The sequence below is a fragment of the Ursus maritimus genome, unplaced genomic scaffold, assembly GCF_017311325.1.
Source record: "Ursus maritimus isolate PB19 unplaced genomic scaffold, ASM1731132v1 scaffold_7, whole genome shotgun sequence".
Classification (NCBI taxonomy): Eukaryota; Metazoa; Chordata; class Mammalia; order Carnivora; family Ursidae; genus Ursus; species Ursus maritimus.
The window spans coordinates 70,968,000-70,991,855 of record NW_024426885.1 but is presented as its reverse complement, the minus strand read 5'-3'; the positions used below and the strand labels follow the sequence as shown (position 1 = coordinate 70,991,855).

General features: G+C 50.1%; 1 long non-coding RNA gene across 1 annotated transcript in view; it reads left to right on the top strand.

Annotated features, from left to right (window-relative positions):
* The window catches only part of LOC121101267, a 122,103-nt gene extending 108,695 nt beyond the window's left edge, over positions 1–13,408 (top strand). The window contains exon 3 of the long non-coding RNA XR_005833234.1: positions 12,389–13,408. This is a non-coding gene — a long non-coding RNA (uncharacterized LOC121101267). The remainder of the gene's footprint in view (positions 1–12,388) is intronic.
* The last annotated feature ends 10,448 nt before the right edge of the window (positions 13,409–23,856 follow it).

The window sequence follows — 23,856 nt, the reverse complement described above, 5'->3', positions numbered from 1 at the left end:
TTCCCCTACTGATCATTCTAGTTCTTATGTTCCATAGATGAGAGAAATCATATGACAACTTATTTTATTTTTCAAAGATGTATTTATTTATTTATTAGAGAGAGAAAGAGAGAGCACGAGCAGGGGAGGAGGGACAGAGGGAGAGGAAGAAGCCGGCTCCCCGCTGAGCAAGGGGCCTGATGCGGGACTCAATCCTGGGACCCTGGGATCGTGACCTGAACTGAAGGCAGATGTTTCACCAACTGAGCCACCCAGGCACCCTATTTTTTTTAAACCACCATTTTTAAAAAAGTTAAGCACACGCACACACACACACACACACACACACACACACTTATAGGGAAAAAAACATGAAAACCAGCAAGCCCTGTGTTAGAGCTGACCGAGCATGAAGGCTTGCCCTCCCAGAGCAAGGGCCAGGACAAAAATTCTCAGGGTAGCTGATCGAATTTTTACTAGTTTACAAGCGTGCATAGGCTGCTAGCACTTTGTTGCCTTAGAGCATGAATACCTCACGTAGTTTTTCCATTAAGTCACACCATCTCCCGTTTAGAGAAAAGCAAACCGGAGGGTTGCAGAAAAGATGAGTCGGGGCCCAGGCAGTTGGTACCAACATTTAGCACCAAGGAGCCTGGGTTCCCTGTGCGGCTCTGGAAAGGCATGTGTGTGTCTCCAGTGCTGGATGGGTAGGTGGGGCTCTCCTGTCGCCAGCCTTTGTCCTCGTCTTTCTGTCTACCCGGATGGTCACTAAGTGCCCAGAGCAGGAGGACAGAACGTCTCTGAGGTTGTCTTGAGAACCAGTTCTGAGACTGTTGTGAACACAATCCCGGCTGAAAGGGTGAAGTTTTCTTCTGGTGGAATTTTTGATTTAAGATAAGGCAGTGGAGCCTGAGGTTGGCTGTGTGGTGTGGACACTACACAGCCAGCCTCACTTTTCTACAGGAACCTTGGTATTTGCTTCCGGGTCTCAGGATTTGCTCAACTAGGGCCACAGGCCCTGAGGGCACTGAGTGAGACCTCTGGGTAAGGTGCTGATCCCAGGATGAGCTGATGAGTTTGCATGAGGTCACCAATACCTGTGGGAGATCAAGCTGCATCTGCTTGGAGAAAAGGTGCACGCTTATGAGATAATGAGGAATGATTGGTACCCACCAGTCAGCCCAACTCCAGAGAGCTCCTGGGGCCTCGAGAACCCATTTGCCGAGCATGCACACGTGGGCCAGGCACTACCTTTCTGGGTCTATTATCTTGGGTGGGACCACAGATATATATTGCAGAGGGCCAGATACTCCCTGTTTTGAAGGCCGTATGTCTTTGTCACAACTACTTTGTCACAACTACTCAACTTGGGTGTTGTAGTGTGAAAGTAGCCACAGGTGAATGGCATGGCTGTGTTCCAACAGAACTTTATTTACAAAACAGGTGCTGGCCAGATCTGGTCTACTAGTTTATTGCCCAGATTTTTCCTCTGAACTTTGAAGGGCAGGAACAAGTTCTTATTTATGTTTGTCTCTCTAGTGTCTGGCATAGGGCCTGATTCATGGTATGTGCTGAGTAATACTCCATGAAGATTTTCCAAGGAAAATGTATATTTATGATTCACACCATGAGCTGCACTTGGAGTCCTGATACTAGAATGCTTAAATTAAAGGGCCCTCATTTATCAGCTACCCACACGTGCACATCCACCCACCACAGACATAAACAGACAGATCGATGCAGGTATCTTACAGCTAATCCCTCAGATATATGGGCATTTATATTCCAGGTCTGTTGTCCTTTCAACTCCCTCCCTTCCCTCTCTTTCTCTTCTCCCTAAAAATTTATTATGCATTTTCTATGTGCCAGACACTATGCTCGGCTGTAGGTAACATCTAAATGTAACAACCAACACATACACATTTGTCTTCAAGGAGCTTATAGTCCAGTAGCTGAACCCAAAGAAGGGAAAAAGAAGAAGAAAAAAGATAAATGGAGAATTTAATGAAGTAGAAAACAAATATAAAATATCAACCAAATCAAAAGCTAGATTATTTGGGAAGAATAATAAAATTGATTTTAAAAAAATAAACCCTAGCAAGATTGGGCAAGAGGGAAAAAAAGAAAAGGTACACATAATCCTTGTCAGGCGTGATAAGGAGACATCACAACAGAGCCCACCTTCCTTAACATGCCATTACATTTGAAAATTTAGACAAATGGGTAAATTCCTTAAAAACAAAATTTATCAAAATGGACACAAGAAAAGATACGAATCTTAACTAGTCTAAGACTAAGTTAACTAAATTAAGTCTAAACTAAACTAGTTGATGAAATAAATCGAATCCATAATTTAAAACATTTCCGCAAGAAAAACCCCAGGCGTGGAAGTGATACCTGCACCAGCATACAAGCACAAGACGCTCATAGCAGCACTATGTAAACAGGCTGGCCCTAGACTGGGAACAACCCGATGTCCAACAAGCTGGAACAGATGAGGAGAAAACAAAGCCACGAAGTGCTGGCCCTTCGCCCCGATGCAGTGTGCACTCCTGGTGTGTTCTATTGTACTGGGAAGTGTTTTCTTGGAAGAGGTGCCACTTGCATGGAGATGTGAGAGAGAGAGAGCAAGAGCGAGAGTGAGAGAGAGATCTCTGCTGCGGATCTGTTGGGACAGACGGGGACGGGGAGCAGTGTGGGCAGAGACACTTGAGTGGGAGATAAGCTGTGTTTGGGAAAGGACAGGCTTTCAGTGTAGTTGGGGATGAGGAACAAGGGGGGTCCTGGGCGGGCTGAGGCTGGAGGTGATTCCCAATGGGCCAGGGAGAGCCATTGAGGGTGCAAGCTGGGGAATCATGTGACCAGAACCTCCTGTTCTAGAGGGGTACTCTGGGGGCTCTGCTGAGGTTGGATGAAGAGATTGAGCCTGAAGGGAGGTTGGACGGATGTGTGAGGTCACATGAGAAGTGCTGAAGTGGGAAACAGTGCAGTCACAGTAGGGGTGGAGAGGAAGGGGTGGAAACAAAATTGCCACCAACGTGGACTCTACAGGACCTGGATGATGAGAAAATTTGGGTTGCTGGTTTGGGTGACCAGGTGAATGGGGGTCCCATTCTCTGGGGCGGGAGTGGGGGGAAGGTGAGCAGTTAGATTTGGGGCATGTTGAGTGGACAATCTGTTGTCCAGTAGAAAGCTGGGGCTTGGGGCTCAGAGGAGAAATTCGAGCTGGAGGCATCAGCCATCCAAAGCAGCAGTGATTGGAAGCGTGGGTGGTGGTGGGGGGGGAGGACAAGCTCTCAGGGCAAGAAGTTGGGTGGAGGGAGAAAGCTCTGGGTAGTGCCAGCATTTGTGACCGTCACAGGCCATGGTGGAAGGTTCCTAGTGGACAGCAAGCCCAGGCCCTACCATTGAGATTGTCTGCACATGCTGGCACAGTCATTAGTCACCCTGGCTGAGGAAGGGTTCCAGGGAGAGGGGAGCCCTGGATGGGGGACCCATAAACAGAGGAAAATAGAAGCCCTTAGATTCAGGGTGTTTCTCTCTTTCATCAGTGACTCCTGGGCTGGGTCAGCAAGGCCTCTTGCTCCCTTAAGCACGACAGAAACAGGACCATTGTGTTCCCGATGTGCTTCTGTGTCGCCAACCCCGTAAAGACCAGGAAGCCTCAGAATGCCTTGTTCTGCCTGGGAAGGGCGTAGCTCCTGGCACGTGGGGTCCCTCTCTCCCAAGCTAAGGAGTCAGCATAACAGCGTTCTAGAGTTTTCTCAGCCCGTCAGCCACAAATCGCGTTTGAAAACCATTGTGCAAATGCACGGTTCTGGGTGATTTTCTGTTTATAGCACAGAGGCAGTTGACTTTATGATTGAAGTCTAGGTGACTGGTTAGATATCTTGAAGGAAAAGTGTAGGTAAGTCCTCATTTGGAGGACAGAAAACTAAGTGAACAGATAATTTAAAACCAAAGGAAAGTAACCGTAGGACACTGGATCAGATAATTTTTGGCAAAATGTAATGCAGGGGCAACCTTTGTTGAAGTAAGTCTTACTGAGTCTTACTGAGGAATTGAACAACCCAAACGGCCAAGTGCTGAGCTGCTCTGAGCCATGGAAACTGCACCCCCCCCCCCACCGCTGCCCGCCAGCCCTGCTCTCCCAGCCTTGGAATGTTGCTGGCAGATCCCCATGGTCCTTGGAACCTCCACTGCTAGAGGTTTGCTTCTGTCCTGCCAGCTGGGCCCAGCACCTGCGGAGCAGTATCTCCAGACCTCACTGGCGTCTCTCAATCACTGTGTGTCCCTCTGACACGCAGAGAGGTTGGGCTGCATGCTGCTCCCAGATGACTCTCATGTCACAGAGAGGCCACTGGCTCTTTTGTTTCTAAGAAATATTCTGGCCAGTGTCATTTCTGACCCGGGGCTTGATCCCAAGGCCACTGGCCCGAGTTGGCCTGACATCCCATGTCTGAAGGGGACAGTTGGCCTTAGATGGGTGCTGCCCATGGCCTAGCTGGGTCCCCTTGGAACTCTGGGCTCCACATCCGGACCCTTTCTTGGGTAGGAGGGGAAGAGGACAGGAGCAGTTGGGAAGGGGTGGCTCCCAAGGGCCCAGATCTGGAGGAAGAGCCGAATAGTTAGTTTTTCAAGGCTTGGAGGGACTGAAGGGCCAGCAGGCAGGGGACACGAATAATTTATATCAATAAACTTTACAAATGTACACTATCCTGATCATTCCTAGTTTGGAACTTGCTCTTTAAGAGACCATCCTAACCTAATAACGTGGCTTCAGGAACTCAGCGAGATGAGGACATTTGTTCAGAGGTCAAAGTCCCTTTGAGCCCCTCTGGGTCACTCCTGCTAGCTCAGTGGCTGCTTGTAGCCCGATAACAATGGCGAGCATCATGGGGCGCCTCAGGGCTCACGTGGATCATCGCGCTCTCCCCTCAGATCTGTACCTGCATTAACCTCGAAGGCAAGCATGGCAGTCGCAGCTAGCACACACCTGTGAGCACTCGTGGTGGGCCAGGCACTGTTCTCGCATGTTCCATGCGTCATCTCATTTAATCCTCACGACGACGCCGAGAGGCTGGATAAAAGCAATGGTGGGCACTGGTTTACTGGTGCAGGCTCACTGTTTGATAGGTTCTGCTTTAAGCCCCTGACATGCGTGGGTCCTGAGAACAGGCGCGAACACAGGTCCCGTGGGCCTGCCCTCTTCCCGGGGACTGGAGCAGGCAAAGACCATGCCACTAGGCACCTGCCTGGGTGGAGCACAGGCTGGCCTGCGTGTGCATGTGTGCGTGTGCGTGTGTGCGTGTGTGCACACATGTGTATGCATGCACTCCTCATGCACGCACCCCCAGTGGAGGCAGAAGGGACACAGCAGCCCCGGATTCAAATTGACCTTGTCCCTGAAGGTCTGGGGGTGACCTCCCACACTCTGTATAGCCACTGCCTTGTTTCCCCAGCTTGCCCACTGTTGCTGTGTCCTGGGGAGAGGGTGTCCCCTAATGAGGCCGCAGACTGTGGAGGGATCCCCATGACAACAGGATCCCCCAGGAGCTGCTCAGCTGACAGGGACTGTTTCTGTTCACGGTCTAGAACAGGAGGAGGCAGGGGGCTTCTCCCCTGGCTATGGGAGGTCTGGCCTGCGCTGGCTGCCCTTTCCAGAAGCTGGTGCAGACTGGGCCCGGCTGAGCCCCGGATGGATGGTAAGAGCCGGGGGAAGTGCTGACTGCAGCCGTGGCAGGCAGCAGGGGCGAAGGCTGAGCGAGAAAGAGCTTCGGCTGTTAGGAGCGGGGCCCCCCAGGAGAGCGGGTGGAGCGGAGCCCATCAGAAGGCAGGACACCTTGGGGCTGAGTCCAAACAGGCCAGGCCCAGAGAGCAAGATGGCAGCGGGGGTCCCTGGGGACCCTGAGCAGGGGAGCACCCCCTCCTCCAGCAGATGCGCTCTGTACCCAGGTATGGAAACACTACTGATTTTCCTTTGGAGTTGGGTAGAGCGTGGGTTTACAGGGACCTTTCGTAACCCCAGGAAAATGAAGTTGCACACACTGTGAAGCCCGTTGTTCTCTCACTCTTCCAGGGAGGAGGATGAGGGTACGAAGGGCAGAGAACAGGGAGAGCACTGTGCCAGAAGCCGTGTTCGAGGACATTCCTCCTGACCTTGCTTATGGTGTGGCCCCCAGGCAGGCGACACCTGGACAAGCACAGAGGGTCACAGAAGCGGGGGTTGTGTTCTCAGGGGCATCTTCCAGTGTTGGTGTTTTTAGCTCAACGTTCTTGGGTTCTACTCCCATGTTTACACACATTCCTATGCGGGGAGATCATCCTCTTTGACTTTTTGAGGGTTCGGGAGGAGCTGAGCTTCCAGAACATGAACAGAACATTTTGCTGCAAAGGTATGAATAATGTTCTGGATTCCAGCTCCCAAGCGAGCCACCACTGTCCTGGGCTGCAGGACCTGAGGGCGGGCAGGACGTGGCCTGGTGTCCCTTGGGTCCCTCGGTGTTAATCAGCCCGAAGAAATGGCTCCTCAGGAAGGGGGGCTGGTGAGCAAGCAGGTGACCACATGAGTCTGTGAGACGGGACACTGACTAGGTCTCCTTTTGGAGACGGTCACCTTGGTCCCTGGGGAGTCTGTGGTCTGCATCCTCGGTGTCGCCGAGGAGCACCAAGGACACTCGTGAGGGAGTTGGCTGTGTGTCTTTTCATACAAGGTCCTGGCCAAGTATGTCTCATGACGGACAAAGCATGAAGGGGGGGCAGGAAGGAGAGGGCAGAGCCGCCCTGGTAAGGCCCTGGTAAGGCCGAGGGAGGGCCCAGGCAGGAGGCTTCCCCACGGGGAGTCTGGTGGCTCTGAAGGAGGGAGAAGAGAGAGGCCAGGGCCAGCTGGCTCAGGGAGCGGAAGAGCATGAGGGTGGGCAGGGGAGGCCAATCTGAGGGCAGGCAGGCTCTCAGGTGGGCAGAGAGCCTAGGCTGCTCCGCGGTGGGACTTAGAAGCCAGGAACAGGATGCGAGAAAGGACGGCGGGGACGGAGGCCTCTTCCCTGAGAAGGAACAATGGCCATTCTTCCATTGAAGGCTGACATTCCGTGAGAGAGGAAAGGCCTCCTGGTGGAGGGAGGGGGCAGCTTGAGGAGAGGAGCCCAGAGGGAAGGGAAGGGAAGGGGCCCCAGACGCTTGCACCGACCCAGGCCAGCACGGCCAGGCCTTGGGAACTGACTTGGAATTTGATCCGCACCCCGTCTCCGGTACCAAGCAGACAGGCCAGCTCCCGCGGATGGCTTCACCTGAGTGTGACCTCACAGCTTCACGAGGCGCCACTGACTCAGCCCCCACCCCGGCCCCGCGGCCCCCCAGGACCCCGAGGGGCAGGCCTGGACGGGAGGCCGCGAAGCTGCCCCGGGCCGGGGTCTCACGTGCCGTGTTGTGAGGCTCTGTGAGACTTACCATCTATACACACGGGAAGAAGGATTTCCCAGAAAAAATAAAGGAAGCAGGCCAATATAATCAGCGCGCACAAACCCCTCCTCTTTCCAAATATGTGCCTATCTCCAAAACAATCAAAACTGCCCCATTAAATAACACTTGCTCAGTACAAAGGAAGTACGGCATGATGGGATCGCTCGCCGGTTCCAAGTAAAACATTCCCGATTGTTCGACAGGCAACAATGAACAAAAACGCTGAATGGCATTCACACGTGAGTTCTGCTGTGCTCGGGGCAAGCCCTTCAGTGCGCCTGAGCGCCCAGCGCAGGGGTCACTCGGTGGCTCTCTCACGGTCGGCTCTGGGGAGCGGCTGCCCTTGGGTTGAGGGGGGTCAGAACGGGCTGGGGCCTCACAAGCAAGTCCGGACCTGACTGGCCATCTGTGCCCCTGCCTGCTTCCCGCACGCGGCGCCTTGGGCCTTTCCAGACTACCTGCGTCTGGTCCGGCCCTCCGTGCCCTGTGGGAGGCGGGCTCTGGGCCGACCGCGGCTGTTGCACGTGACCTGGCACAGGCCGGGAGCTGGCAGAGAGGGGGAGATGGTAGTCAGGGGCCAGAGGCAGCTGAAAGGAGGGGGCAGCTTGGTTCTGGCCCAAAGACGGGCTTGGGGGCCTCAGTGACAGCAGCCCTGTTGTCTGTGATGGGCTGAATTGTGCCCCCCCCAAATTCATGCATGGAAGCCCCAACCCTCAATGTGACTGTATTTGGAGATCCGGCCCTTGTGGAGGTAATTCAGGTGAATGGGGACCTGGTCCGATAGGATTAGTGTCCCTATAAGAAGAGACACCAGAGAGCCCCCTCTCTTGCGTGTGAGGTCGCAGGGAGAAGGTGGCCGTCTACAAGCCAGGAGGAGGGCTCTCACCAGGAACCTAAGGGCCAGCAGCTTGACCTCGGGCTTCCGGCCTCCAGAGCTGTGAGGAATAAATGTCTGCCGTTTACGCCACCCAGTCCGCGGGATTTTGTTACGGCAGCCCGAGCAAATGAACACATCACCCAACAATAAATTGGAAAGCCAAAGGGACCCAGGAGTCTTGGGGGCAGGCGGACCCTCCAGGCCGTCTGAGGCATCTGTCTGCCATTGCTGGGGGCTGCCCTCCCCTGATCCCATCGAGCCCTCCCCAGGGTCGGGGCGAGCGAATTGGCTTGAGGGTGTGTCAGCTGTTAGTTCACCTGCTGAGCCCCCCCGCCCCCAGCATGGCAGGCTTCTCTGAGTCTTCTCTGGGCTGCCCAGGCACCCCTTGCCCTGGGGCTTGAGGCCGCCGCCACTCCAGTGTGGGCCGCGTCCCCGGCGGGTGCAGGAGGTAAACAGCAGGGAGAGAGAAATTCTGCATACACGGAGTCCCGTTTTTATGCAAATGTGCCTGCTAATACGGAACGAAGGAGCAAGAACCACAGACTATTTATGACAGAAGCAGGACTGTTTGGAAACAGACGTTTTATCAGGTTCCCGTGAGGCACCAGCTGCTCTTTGAACATTTCTATTTCAGGGCTTCATGTAGGAAAGCAGTCGCTCTATAAATAGCAGGGCAAACGAAGTTAGGGAGGGCTGTTACCCTGCCGGGAGGCTGGGGTCCGGAGCTGGGAAACCTTGGGGCGTCTCAGGCGAGACCCTGTCTCCCGGGGTCCTCTCCCTTCCGGGTGACCTTTGAGGCGTTTCAAACTCTTCTTTTGATAATACCCCCATGCCTGTCTCTGGGCTCCTTCATTTCTTCTTCTTTTTCAGTCTTTCAGATGTTCTTTACTTTGTGTTTTGAAAGAAATTCTTCCCTCAGAAAAGTTGCAAGAATAGGACGAGGAACATCTGTAAACCTTTTGTACGGATTTATAAGTTCACATTTTGCTTTCTCTCTCTCTGCGTCTCTCTCCGAATACATATTATTCGTATCTTTTGCTGGGATTTGTTTGGGATTATGTTGCAGATGACACAGCCTGAAATACTCCGGCAAGTATCTCCTAGGAGGGACTTTCTCTTACGTAACCACGACATGATGATTTCATCCAACGCTGTGATCGAACATGAAGTCAATATTCACATCTCACCAATGAACGTCCCGATGCCATTTTTATAATGTTCCCCACCCTCCATACACGATCCAGTCCAGACTCGTTCACTGCATTTACTTGTCCTGTCTCTTAATCTCCTTTAATCTGCAAGGATTCTATAGCTTTCCTTTGAATTTCGCAGCATTGATATTTGGGTCAGGACCTGGAAAGGGAAGCAGAATGATTAGCAAAGGAATTGGGGATTGATTACAAGGATGAGCCCTTACACGGTGATGGGAGAAGCCGGGGAAGTGAGGTTCTGTTTTTTTTCTTTTTTTACTTGACAGAGAGACAGCCAGGAGAGAGGGAACACAAGCAGGGGGAGTGGGAGAGGAAGAAGCAGGCTCCCAGTGGAGCATGGAGCCCAATGTGGGGCTCGATCCCAGGACCCCGGGATCACGCCCTGAGCCGAAGGCAGACGCCCAACAACTGAGCCACCCAGGCGCCCCGGGGAATTGAAGTTCTAGAGGGGTCTGGGGTGGGGACGCGGGGGGGATCAGAGGAAACTGCTGAGTCAGGACCACGCAGGGGAGCTGGGAAGACGTCTAGGGAGGGCTGTTCTCTGATGGAGTGTTGGGCCTGGGGTCTCTGGCTGTGAGCAGGGCAGGCATTTGGGGAAGGAAGCGGTCCAAAGTGGGAGAGGACAAAGTGGTCCCCATGGGGACACAGTGGCCTAGGTCTGTCCCCACCGCACCTACAGGAGAAGCCAGTGCCCTTCACCACAGAGCTGCACCCGCACCTGGCCTGGTACGTGGAGGTGCCGTGGGAGCCTGAGATGCTATGAGCCCACACTGCCAGGGCATGGAGGTGACCCAGCAGATGGTGGCGGGGGACCTCAGCAAGCCCTCCAAGCGTAGCGCTAGCCACTTCCCCGCTGCCTTTCTGATCTTGTGCACATTTCTCCCTTGGCCTGCCCGAGCCATTTTTCCTCCCCACAGACTCCCCTCTCCTCTTGTGAAAATGAGTCTGACAACTGTAGGATAGATGGATGTCTTCGTCAATGAACGCACTCCCTCCGGGGGGCCGAGTCCCCACACCAAGCCCATCACAGCCCATGCTGTCCTTTTGTTGCTTTCTTCCCGTCATCACATTGCTTGTTCTCTGGCTCCTCTTCCCCATGAGGTTGGGAGCACTTCCTGGGAGGACGGGGTCCAGTCCGTCCTGTTTATGCTGTACCTCCAGGATCCAGCCCGGCCCCTGGCACAGAGTGCTCACTCAGAAGCTAGTGGATAAACGAAGGGGCTAATTGGTAGCTGTGCTGTTCTGGAAACCATCTAAGGAGGCTTGGGTGATGACTTGTACTTTTAGGTCCTTGCTGCGAAGAATGGCTTTAGGGATGGGCCATAGTGGATTAGATCTGCCCGGCATTTTCAGGGGTGACTTTGTCCTGAGACAGAACTGTTGGAGTGAGGGCAGGATTCACTTCCAAGGTATAGAAAATCCAGTATCACTGTGGCTTAAACAAGATAGGAGTTTATTTCTCTTCACATAAACCAAGTCCAGAGGGAAATGATCAAGGGAATCCTTAGCGCCCAGGCTCCCCCCAGCTCACCACTCCGCCCTCCCCAGGGAGCAGCACTCTTCCTCCTGGTCCAAGATGGCGGCACCCACATTTCAGGCAGCAAGAAAGAAAGAGGGGACAAAGAAGAGACCAAAAAAAATGCAGCACAGGACACAGGACACTGCTGCTGTTCTTCCATTATCTAGAAACTGCATGGCCATACCTGGCTGCAGAAAAGGCTGGATTGTAATCTTTATTCTGGGTAGCCACGTGCCCAGGTAAAAAGTCTACAAAGATGGGTCTGCAGGCCACCAACAGTCTCTGCCACAGTCGTGTTTGGGGGGAGGTCATGCGTCTTCTTCTTCACTCCCTCTTTCACATGCAGGATGTGAAGCGAGTGGAAGGTCCCAGGCCCTGTGTTCCGGTGCTGGCTCATCTTCAGCTCCTCCTAGAAGAGGGGCAAGCCGGGGGCTGTGTGCTATGATTGGATTTTCTGTGTTGAATGGCAGGAGGTTGTCCACAATGCAAATAGCTAAGTGCAGGGAGTAGGCTGCACTTCAGTGCACTGGAAAAAAATCTAAAAAACTAAAAACCACCCAAACCCAAGGGAAATCTGTCAGGATTTAAGGGCTATGGTGAATAGGGAGGACCACGCTATGCATTCATGGCAGGGCCCTGGTTTTTGCTGCATTGTGATTGAAAGCGCATTTACTATAGGGTGGGAATTTTAAATCTCCTTTTTGAAAGCATGAGTCTCATGGGAGTGTGTCGGAGGCGGGCAATCGCTCCCCTGAGAGCAGTTTTGTAACTACTTGTAGCTGAATTTATTTTGTTTCACTGAAGTATGCCAGCCTGGACATTTCCTCCTGTTCTCATGCTTTCGGACTCAAGAATGCAGAAAGCACATCTGCCCCTGGAAAGCACAGCCTGCAGGATGGGAACGAGGGACTCCCCCTTGCTGTGTCCAGAGGGTGAATCACCTTGCTTCCGAGTGCTCGGTGTTCGGGGTGGGGACTGGGACGTGGGGGAGAAGCAAATGCTGCTGGTAATGGAAGTGCAATGGGCTGTTGTCTCAGCCAAATTACACTTGAACATGAAATGCCGCTGTTTATTCAGGTTGATTTCCCCACGTCCTGTACGTCGGGGCCTGAGCTATGCCCATTACAGCTATTGCTGCTGTCCGTGGGCTCTGGCCTGCGCGGGGGTGTGCCATTGGGCTGGGCTTCATCGATTTGGCTGCCTCAGTTTCCCTGTAAGCCCTCACACTAATTTGCAGGCCAGAGAGACACACACGGGACTGTATACAGTGTAAGTCAATTATCGGAGTGAACAACATCCGAAGCAACAGCGGCTGCCATTGACTGAGTGCATACTGTATTCTAGGTCCCGATGTCCCAGCTCTCAGCATCTCTGACAACAACCGGGAAAGGTAGGGATTGTTTTCTCACTCCAGAGATCAGGAGAACGAGCCTGTAGCACGTGAGTGACTTGCCTCCGGGTCTGTGTGTGATGGGGTTTGGAGGGCAGGTGGGATTCTCAGGTTGGGGAGCAGCCTTGCCCGTGAATGCCACCACGGGGCCTCTGTGCAGGAAAGAGAAGGTGCTGTAGCTCAGAGGTGGGAGCTCTGCAGCCTACGAAGCAGAGCATCTCCTCCCTCTGCAGACAAAGCGGCCAGAGCGGCCTTCTTGCCATTAGGAGCAGTCGCTGTGGTTGACAAATGTCCTCCAGCTTATCCAACCCCTGTTTTCCTGTGATGTTGGTGTTTTCGCCAAGGCCACACCTGCACTTCAGCTTTGGGGTAGAATGAAGAATTTACCTCTGTAGAGTACGAGATCTTCCTTCCTGAACTTTCCCCATTTGTGTCCACACCCGCAGTTGCACCCTTAACCATTTTGGTCTGTTGGTTTCCATACGTCTACTGGTTTGCCAGCCTCTGGGCGGGGGGGCACCATGTATTTAAAATCCTCTGCCCGACACAGCAAAGAATGACAAATTCTTAAAGACTGTCTGGTAGAGTTAATAATAAAAAAGTTACTTCTTCACCTCTGTGTCTTCTACAAAGCAGCATTTTAATTCCATTAATAATTCATTTTTTCTCCTATGTCAAGTGGGAGAGACCTCAAAGTATTAAGGCTTTATTGTGCTGCTGAGCTATTCACAGGCCAATGTAGTTCCTACTGCATAAGTCCATGCATCTCCCTTTTAGGGGATAGAATCATGCAGACAGCAATTGTACTGAACCAACAGCACAGAGCCCCCACTTTCCTCCTGGGTGCAATCTAGGGAATTCTTTTCCATTAAATAAATAGGTATTTTTACATCTCCATACATAAAGTAGTTGGCAACATTTGTTTCTGGGCTTTCCCACATTCCTTCCAGCGGATTCTCTACATGTCGAAAGCACCTACTCTGTGCTATGGGCATTATTGAAAATGTGTATATCACGATCCCTGCCCTCAAGGAGCTTACGATCCAGCTGGGAGTTGTGACAAAAAATAATAGAGAGTCACAAAGACAATACAGTATCAAGACCTAAATTTTAAACTGCAGGTTGGAATCCATTGGTGAGTGGGTTGTAAAATTACTTTAAAGGATCACAATCAGCATTAAAAAAAGGAAAATAAGTAAAATAGGAAAGATTAATACGCATATGACATAGTAAGCTTAAGAGGTATTTGGTAAAGATTTGGCTCTGTTTTACACATTAGTATAAATAGTTCCTTTCCCTAGGTCGTGGCCAAATATGTTTGAACACTTCTGACAAGCTATTTGTGAGATGAGTAGAGTCAAGTGTGTGAAGGAATGCCACGTGAGAAGCGGGAGTTCTTAACTCGTATTCAAGTTATGGACTTCTGAAAACGACTGGCAATCGCCCTAGAAAACATGCATATGCCTGGCATTTTGCACATGACCTCAGTGGTTCATGGACTTCACAGCCTCCCACTGACCTTGGTTAGAGCCCTTTGATCTGGAGATTCAAGCTGGAAGGGAGGGAGAGGAGAAAGGCTGGAGGGTCTGTGTTTCCCAGGAGAGATCATCCGTCTCTCGCGGGAAGTCAGCAAAGGCTTCCAAGGAGGAGAAGCTCACAATCCAATTCATGTTTTAGGAAGATGTTTCTGGAAGCATCAAGAAGCTATTGTAATAATTATTTGAGAGATGACAGAGGCAGATAGGTAAGAGAGCACAACTGTGAAAAAAAATCATTGGACTTGGTAATTGTTTGGATATGGGGGAAGGGAGGAGAAGGAAGTGTCTGGATTGGCCCCTGGGGTTTCGATCTTTGAGCAGACAGCCATACTAATCACTGATCAGGAATAAATATAGAAAGAAAAGTAAGTTTGAGGAGGAGTAGGAGTTTAATTCTGTAGTTAAGAGACATGCACAAGTGTATCTGGGGACCTAATAGAGTCTCCCAGCATTCTCGCTATGAAACTAAAGAGTGGGCACCCAGGAGGGCCATGTTGGGGTGGGGTCGGGGGCTAGAGGAGCTGGAAAAGGAGAGGGGCTTCAGACTTTGGGTAGGTGTGTTCTATGGTGGAACAATGTGGCAATCCTGGGGCAACAGGAGTGTCCCAAAGACCCTGAAACCCTCACTGACAACGGAAATGGCAGGCAAGGTGCGTTGGGTGAACTGGAGCAGCGAGTGAATGACACTGGGAGTGAAGCTGGGCCTTCTGGAGGCAAGGGGGCCTGTGCCTGTGGACAGCATTTGGAAATGTAGGGGAAGGCGCTTGTCTAGCCCAGTAGGGAAGGCCCAGCAGGCCGTGGCAAGGGGGTGTGTGCATGTGTGCTAACGTCTAGCTCCCTCTGGAACTACAGTCGGTGAGTCTGCCCAGCCCCCTAAGCACCTGGGAGGAAGAAGGGTTCTCACCCTAGTGTTGTCTTCCCAGCCAGAGTGCCCGCTACATTTAGTTGTGCCTCTGGCCTGCTTCCGATTGCCCAGCCACTGAGCTCCTGCTGAGTATTTAGGGCTGTTTAGGGCTTGGTGCCGATACTTTGAACGTAGTGCATGGTGCTGCCCATCCAGTCCTGACTGCTGCTCACCTCCTCCCCATTCATCCCCCATTTGCCCTTGAACCCTGGACTGAGCTCTGCCAGCCTGTCTGGACCATTGCCCTGTCTCATCCAGTCCTGTGGCCCGGTGCCTGCTGAATTCCACTGACCCTACTGGTGGGAAACACAGCAGGACCCCCCAGTCTCTTCCAGGCCCAGGAACCTGATCCAACTGTGTTTGTGTCTGGTACGGAGGAAGGTGATATAGTCAGGAATTTCATGCTCCTTCACTCTTGATAAGTGCTGCTAGGAATCTGGGTTTGAGTCAAATTTGTATTGGATGCTCTGGGTGAACTCCTTAACTATTTGTTTGTAGTATTGCTAAATATTTCCAGATGTCAGCACAGCACATATACCATGATGCTGTGATTAAAGCACTCAGTACTAAAAATTTTTTTAATCAGAAAAATGCATAAGGAGAAATAAAATCTCCCTTTCTGCTTGGAACCCACCATAAAGACCTTGCACTGTTTACCAACCACAAGAGTTTTTCCTTGGCTGGTACATGTGTCTCTCCTAGCACTTTTTCCAGCTGCTCAGACATACTTTGGCAAGGTTACCCACTAGCTCCAATACCAGGATTACCCCATTCTCATTTAGCAGTTCAGGAATTTGGCACCCAGAGGAAAAGCAAAGGCAAATTCAGAATTCTACTAACTCCCCAAATGGAACTAGGTAATAGTTCCAACGTCATCGGGGTTGCTGTGAAGATGGCACAGTGGAACAGTGTGTGGAAAGTGTCTAGTACAGTGCCTGGTACCCACCTGGGCCTCAGGCAAGGCCAGCTCTTTTCCCGAGGAAGGTTGTGTAATACCTGACCAAGGGATTTTCATATTGGCTGGGGCAAGGACATTGAAGCCTCTGGGTTTACCTATAGTTGAGACATTGATTGAAAATCTCGAGAATGTTATGGAAGAGAAGAAGCAGGTAGGAAGAATGGAAGTTGCAGGGCTGGAAGTTGAATCCTAGACTCCTCTCTTCCTCTTTGAGTGACCTTAGGCTAGGAAATTACAGCTGACTCTTGAACAACACAAGGGTTAGGGGCGCTGAACCCCACACAGTTGCATATTTGCTTATAATTTTTTACTTCCCCCAAAACTTAACTACTCATAGCCTTCCGTTGACTGGAAGTCTTAGCGATGATACGAGCAGTTGATTAACACATTTCGTATGTGATGTGTATTACACACTGTATTCTTACAATAAAGTAAGCTAGAGAAAAGAAAATGCTGTTAAGAAAATCATAAGGAGGGGAGGCCTGCGTGGCTCAGTCGGTTAAGCATCTGCCTTTGGCTCAGGTCATGATCTCAGGGTCCTGGGATCGAGCCCCACGTCGGGCTCCCTGCTCAGTGGGAAGTCTGCTTCTCCCTCTGCCTCTGCCCCTCCCCCCTGCTTGTGAACTCTCTCTTTCTCTCAAATAAATAAAATCTTTTTTAAAAAAAGGAAATCATAAGGAAGAGAAAATACATTCACAGTTCTGTAGTGTGATAAATCCACATAAAAGTGGACCCCCACAATTCAAACCCTTGTTGTTCAAGGGACAGCTGCAGTTTTGCTGAGTCGCAGTGTTTTCATTTGAAATGGGAATAATGCCTTTCTCAGAGGGCTGTGGGGAAAAGAACTAACACTGGCTAATGGGTAATTATTAAGCAGTTATTATTATTATTACTGTGACCTCTCTCGTTTCTTGCAGCAAGCTGTCACCAGTACGTCACGTGCTCAAATGTCTTCTTTGGTGTTACAAAGTAGTTTTACTGTAAATGCCAATGATTCATTCATTCATTCATTCATTCATTTATTCATCTAACAAATACATATTGAGTCCCTGCTATGTTCTATGTGCTGGGATCCCGCAGTCAACAAAGCTCTTGCCCTCATTCCCATCGTATTCCAGTGAGAGGAGATAGACTGCGAGTGTATGGTAGGTACTCGCTACCTGTACAGCTGGTTAATGACGAGTTCATCAGGGAAATCTGACTTCACCAAACTTAGAGAGCCAGTGACATATGAAATCCATGGACTTTATGCCTACTCAGGTTTTTCCGGTGGGGATGACTGCTGTTGCTCACACCTGGGGACCTTCCCCTAGTCCTGTACTTCTTGCTCGGTCTTTGCCTGTCCGGGCTCAGCAAGCTCTGTTGCTCTGTGGCTCCCCAGCTTTGGCCGTGCTCCCTTTCCAGGTGACGGATATCCCCGGAGCTTAAAGGGAACATCCAACTTCTCTGGAGAAATAACCCAGGAGACTAAATTGTGCGCTGTACAGAGGACATTCTAGAGAGTTCTGATTCTTGTTTCCAGACCAAGACATCTCCCTCATGTTTCACTCAGTCATCCCTCAAACTTGTCAGATGCTCTCATACTGTGGGGTTTTTGTTAATGAGTTTCCTGCAGCCTGGCATCTCCTTTCCCCACCTACTAAATCCTATCCATTCATCCAGGTTCAGCTCAGATAATCCCTCTGTGGCAGAGAGTGTGACCAATTCCCCAGCATCCATTCTCTTCTGATTCTGGTGGTCATAGAACCCCCGAGCTTGAGCTGGATTTATGGCTAAAAGCAAAACATTCCCAGCCTTCCTTGAAGCTAAGTGCAGCTATGTAACCTGGGGCTGGCTCCTTGCACCCTTCTTGCTGATGGGAATGGGAACTTGGTGTCAGGACGTGGTATGTTGGCAGAGCAGCAAACTGGAAGGAAGGTGCCTGGGTTCATAACATGACGCAGCTGCCCCATGAGTCCTGGACTGTTTGTGTTCAAGTAATAATCTGAGGGAAAAGCAAAGTTCTCTCTGTCTCTGTCTTTCTCGAGCTATTGTTATTTTGGTTTTCATTAGAGAATCCGAAAACTGATATGCTCAAAACTCATCCTCTTCTGTGAGGTCCTCCCGACATGTCTCTAGGTATGTATCCCCAAAGTGTGCAATTTTGCCTCAGTTAGAATTGTCCTTTGGCTGTTTGGGAACCCAGCGATTTGTCTGAGCTTCTAGTCCTTGGTGATGCAAGCCCCTGGAGAGCAGGAATCTGTCTTATTAAATGTGGAACCCCCCTCTCAAAACCAGCACAGCACTTGGCCTGTATTCTTCATGTATTTAATGAATGTCTGCTCAGTGCATTTTTTGATGAATGGAGAGTGATTCCCTGCTTCTCCTGGACTGAAAATACTCTTTCTAAAGCATCTTTGCCCAATAAAAATATAATGGAAGTGTATGTAATTTCGAATTTTCTTGTAGCTGCATTTTAAAAAATGCAAAAGGAACTGGTGAAATTAATTTTAGTTATATGTTTCACTTAGCCCTATATATTGAAATGTTCTTTTCACAAGTAATCAATATAAGAATTATTACCAAGAGTGTTTTACATTCTTTTTTTTCATACTAAGCCTTTGGAATCTGGTGCGTATTGTACACTTTTAGCACATTTCTTTTTTTTTTTTTTAAAGATTTTGTTTTATTTATTTGACAGAGACGGCCAGCCAGAGAGGGAACATAAGCAGGGGGAGTGGGAGAGGAAGACGCAGGCTCCTAGCACAGGAGCCTGATGTGGGGCTCGATCCCAGAACTCTGGGATCACGCCCTGAGCCAAAGGCAGACGCTTAAGGACTGCGCCACCCAGGCGCCCCACTTTTAGCACATTTCAATTCAAACCAGCCACATTTTGAGTGCTCAATGGCCACCCGTGGAGAGTGGCTACTCTACCGGGCAGCATAGCCAGTGGGAAGAACTGTGAGCCAGGCCTGGAAGGGTGGGAACGATTTGGATGGGCTGGAAGGGCATGGGGGGAATGCCATGAGGCAGAAACAAGTAGTCTTTTCGAGAGGTTTCATAGAACTTGCTAGGCACAGGGCTCTCCGATAGACAGGGGTGCTCCATGAATCTTAGTAACTGTTGCATGATTTTAATGTAGAAAGATTAATGTGGGAAGAGAACCACTGACAAAACTAAAGAAGAAATGGAATCAGGAGAGGAGGGTGTTTGAGAGGAGCTCTGGGGGTCATTGAGGCCAAACTCTGGGCATATCTAATGATATAAAGAATGAGGACACAGCCTTGGCTGAGAGACATGGTAGCGTGGGGCTGGGTTTTCACCATGGCTGCCTAAGTGACCCTAGACGAGCCATTTCAACTCTCTGAGGCTCAGTTTCCTCAGGAAGCCCGCCTGGAAGCAACACTCTGGTGGGCACAGAGCAATCTATTCAAAGAAGCCAAATTCCAGGTGCACGATAAGGAGAAGCTCACCGGCCCAGCTCTGACAACCTTGCAGAGCGCCAGACAAGGCAAGCTCCATGGATGCCCCACAGGAAGGATTTTTCCCCTGGGTTATTGAAGCAACAGGTGGTTTCCATCCAAGGTATCTGGCCAAGGAAGAGTTGATTTTGCAGACAATGGAGACTGCAGACACAGGCAGTTGTGGTAGATGGAAGGCAGGAGAGAGACAATGCCTTTCCTTTTTCTCATGGAAGTCCCTTTGTGGAGCTCTTGGGTCTACAAGGAATTCTGAGTAGATGGGGTACAAAATACCTCAGTAGCCCAGACTGGGCCATATAAAAGAGAAATGGGTACTCATGACTGTCATATGGGTCATTTGAGGGGGAAGCAGGAAAAGTCCCCAAGAGTCCCTTTAAGGTCTCAGCTTTCCAGTACCTCAGACAAAAGTGTTATTTTGGCCTGCATTTATCCAGGTAATGGCTTTAGTTTTCTACATAACTTCCCACGCACAGATCTGGTCATCAAGGAAGTAGACCATTTCCACCAAGGCCATTGTGGGGGGAGGCTGTGCTAGAGGCTGACCTGGAGTTGATTTTAGGAGGGGAAACAGGTCCAAGTGTCCCAAAGCTCAAGGTTCCAATCACCAGAATGTATGGATGTCCAGGGAACAATGGAACTTGTGGTCATGGTGATGGTCTGGGGAAATCTGAGTGCCGGATCCACTGGAGAATCTTAGAAACTTATGACTTCGTCCTTGGGAAGCTGCCAGTGTTTCTGGAAATGGCCGTGCTTTTGGGTGAGAGCAGCTGAGCAAATAAAAGTATTAGGTCAGGCCCAAGAGCCTGACACAAAATCACCAGGCCAGCGCTGTGAGTAAGACGTTGGCCAACCCCAAGGCCAAGTGTATCCTTGATGGAAAACTAATTCTCAAGGAGGAAGCTTGTAGTTGGATGAAGGTCCTTCTTTCTCCCTAGCTTGTAGAAACAGCCAGATTTTCCCCCCTTGTTTTCTCGGTGGAATGTTAGTTCTTTAAGACCTATCCTGGGCCCCATGTGCCTCAATGTTTTCTAATGGTTATGCTTTCCTTGGATGGCCCCATCTTGGATGGAGGGAGAGAGTTTCTGCTGTAGCACCTGGGGTGGCACTTGGTACAGCCAAGGTGCTCGACCAATGTTTGTGTAAAGGATGCATTCATATGTTCACCTCTGAACCACTAGGGTAAAGTGGCACATGGCACCTCCCACTTCTTCCTTCTGCCTTCATTCCTCATGCCTGGTGGCACAGGGGGAGCTGGGAGCCTGCCTTTCATGCCAGAGTCTTTGTGCTTTGCTACTCTTATCTTTCACATCATGGAGAAAATCCAATGAACCTGATGAATGTAATCATTCTGGAGTGTTAGGGATTTAATGCATCACCCCCACCCTGAGTGGCCAGTGCTGAAGGTTCAGCATTAAACCAGCTGGGTATGAATCAGGATTCTGCCTGTTATTGGCTGTGAGGCAGTGGCTAATTCACTTCATCTCTCTGAGCCTTAGTTTTCTTATCTGAGAAACAGGGATGCTAATAATTTTTATAGCTACTTCCCGGGGTCCATAGAATTACAGGAGATGAGGAACATGGAGCTCTCAGCACAGTGGTAGGCACACTGCAAGCCCTCCAGTGTGGGTACCTGGGCAAGAGTCTGAAACTTATAGCCACGATTTTCTCTTTTGCCTTTCAGAGTATGTAACCTTTACGTTACATGGCTGGCACTGGAGGGGAAGAAGCAGAAGGGAGATTGGGATTTGTTACAGAAAAACCCTTCGCCACTTAATGTAGTGACAAAACAGGAAGCTGACTGTACGGCTTTCATAAATACAGGGCTAGAGCTTATATTTTAGACAAGGAAAATGCACACCAGCGACACAGCCATCCTCAGTGGTGCACCAGCGGGGAGCCACGGTGTTGGTGTTGGTGGTGGTGGCGGTGGTGGTAGGGTCATCTTCCTCTGGTGCAAGCAAAACTGGGCGCATGTTCTGCAGAGAATTTAAAACCGAGAATGAAATAAAGCCAAAACTGAGTCTACTTTTTGTGACCACCATGCATGGACATTTCTAAACAATCTCTGATAAAAAGTCCTCCCCACAAAAAATAATGTGGTTGCTCTAAGTTCTCAATTGGCACAATGGCTGTTGGGTTTTAATAACATATATGTCAACTTTTGGGCATATTTTTGTTACTTATCCTTTCCTAAACATTTGTATTCTCTGTGAAAGGTAACTTGGAGAACTCCCAGTTAGGCAGTTGGCCCCCCGGAACACATGCTTACTCAGCTATGCAGTTTATTTCAGGGGTAAATTCATAATGATCTGGAAGTATCCAAGCTCACCTAGGGTGCTGTCCCTGTCTCCAACCCCTGAGGCACAACATATTCCTCTTTTTAAAAATGGTATCTCAAGGGGTGCCTGGGTGGCTCAGTCGGTTGGGCATCCGACTTTTAATTTTGGCTGAGGTCACGATCTCAGGGTTGTGAGATCAAGCCCCGCGACAGGCTCCACACTCTGTGGGGAGTCTGCTTGAGATTCTCTTTCTCCCTCTCCCCCCTCGAAAAATGGCATATTGATTTCATGGAATATTATGTAATTATCAACAAGAAAAAGGTAGCTCCATATAAAATGATACAAAACCAGTCTCCAATATACAGTGTTCCGTGATGTAAGAAATACACAGAGCACTTAAAAATATTTGAATAGGTGACATGTATGTATGTATGTTTTATACATGAATAGAATATCTCTCAAAGGACAAATAAGAAATGCCAGCCTGAATAGAAGAAAGGTAGTACATTGATCGTAAAAACAAAGGCATATATTTGAGCTACCTCGGTTCCATCGTTTGTGTGCCTGCTCGGAGATTCCGTGTGTGTTAACAACGTAGAACGGGGAGGCAGGGTGTGGATGGTGAGGGGTAACATTTGTCGTTGCTGAGCACAAATGTTAGTCCACAGATGAAATATTTTACTGAGTCCAAGCAATATTTTTCACACGGGCATTTATTTCTCTTTCTAAATTGTTAATTGTTCATTTTAAAGCTAATGAACTCATCAAGAGGTTAACGGCTATTACCGATTATTACGGGATTCTTAGATGAATAATTTGGCAGCATAGAGAGGGATTTTAAAAAATGATTTGCTCTGGGCATCTGACGCCCTGCATGTCTGACTTTTTAATCAGGACGTAAAAATGCTCTTCGGGCATTATTTTTATTTTATCCTCACCAGATTTGCTTGGAAGAGCAATTTAATCAACACTTGTAATCGGTCACCTTTGGGGCCACTCCAGAGGCTTGGAGTGAATTCAGGGGCACCCACCTTATTAACCCTATCGATCTGTAAACCATTTTCTCTCCTTACAACAAGCTTCCTACTTACCGATACTATGATTGCTATAAAAATTCCTTTTATTCCAGGGATGAAAGGCCAAAAGTCCAGGTGCTCCGGGGGTGGTGTCTCAGGATGGTGCAGCCCCAGCGAAAGGAGCACCACCCACAGGCAGGGGACCCTCATTCTTTCAGTCAAGGGAGAATCTGCCAAGCTCAGCAGAGAGTCTGAGAACCTGCAGGAGGCCATGGAGTCAAAAGAGGAGGCCAGGAATAAAGCCTCTCCCGGCCTCTAGGTTTTCCTTGCACAGATCTTGTTTTCCCACAAGGGGCAGCGCTGTGCCTGGCCAGGCGCCCGCACAGGAAGGCAGTGCCCCCCCTCGCACCATCCATGGCAGGCCCTTCCTTCTTCGTCCCCTTCCCTGGGTGAGCCTCTCATCCTAGGATTGTAAAGTGCCCTCTCCATCTCCTCTCCGGGACTTCATGATGGACTGAGGCATGTGCCAGATGGGTTTCAGCCGTGCCAGTATGTTGGGGCCCGCCCGCCTCCTTGGAGGTCAGGAAGGAGCAGCCACAGGTCCAGGCTTTCACCTTCTGCTTTGGCCGGCTGTCTCTCATGTACCCCAGCGGGCCACACAAATACGATTTTGTATGTGTGCCCTTTTGTGCGAAATCTCGGGAAACACTGCCTTGGGGCGAAGACAATGCTGTTCTTTGCTGTTTGGGAGACACAGGATCTGTTTTATGCAAGGAAAAGGTGGTTTGACCTGTTTCGTTGCCTGGTGAGCATACCTGTGGTTCCGTGGCTTCCAGATTAATTGAGTGAGCGGTGGGCAAAGTGTGGCTGGCTGAAATGCATCCTCCCTGGACGTGAAGCGTGGCTACTCTTCTCTAGCTCGGGTTAACATTCTGTCTTTGTGATGTGCTCGGAGATACAGCGGGTCTGTACTCGGGACAGCTGTCTACAAGACATCATATAGTAAGATGGTTGGGACCCCCGTTTCTGGAGAGATGGCACCACCCGTGCCCGAGGGCGATGGTGACATTTCCAGTAGATATGACACACGAATGCATGTAAGCCAACCATTCCTTTGGGGGGATTTACAGGCTTCACTCACATTCTGCTGAGGTTTCGTGTTCTCTTCCCACGTGTAATGAATGAAGTGCTGGCAGCGCAGAGGGGTCGAAGCCGCCGCACAGTCTGTGGTAACATGCATTCCGTCAACAAACACTTGCGGAATAT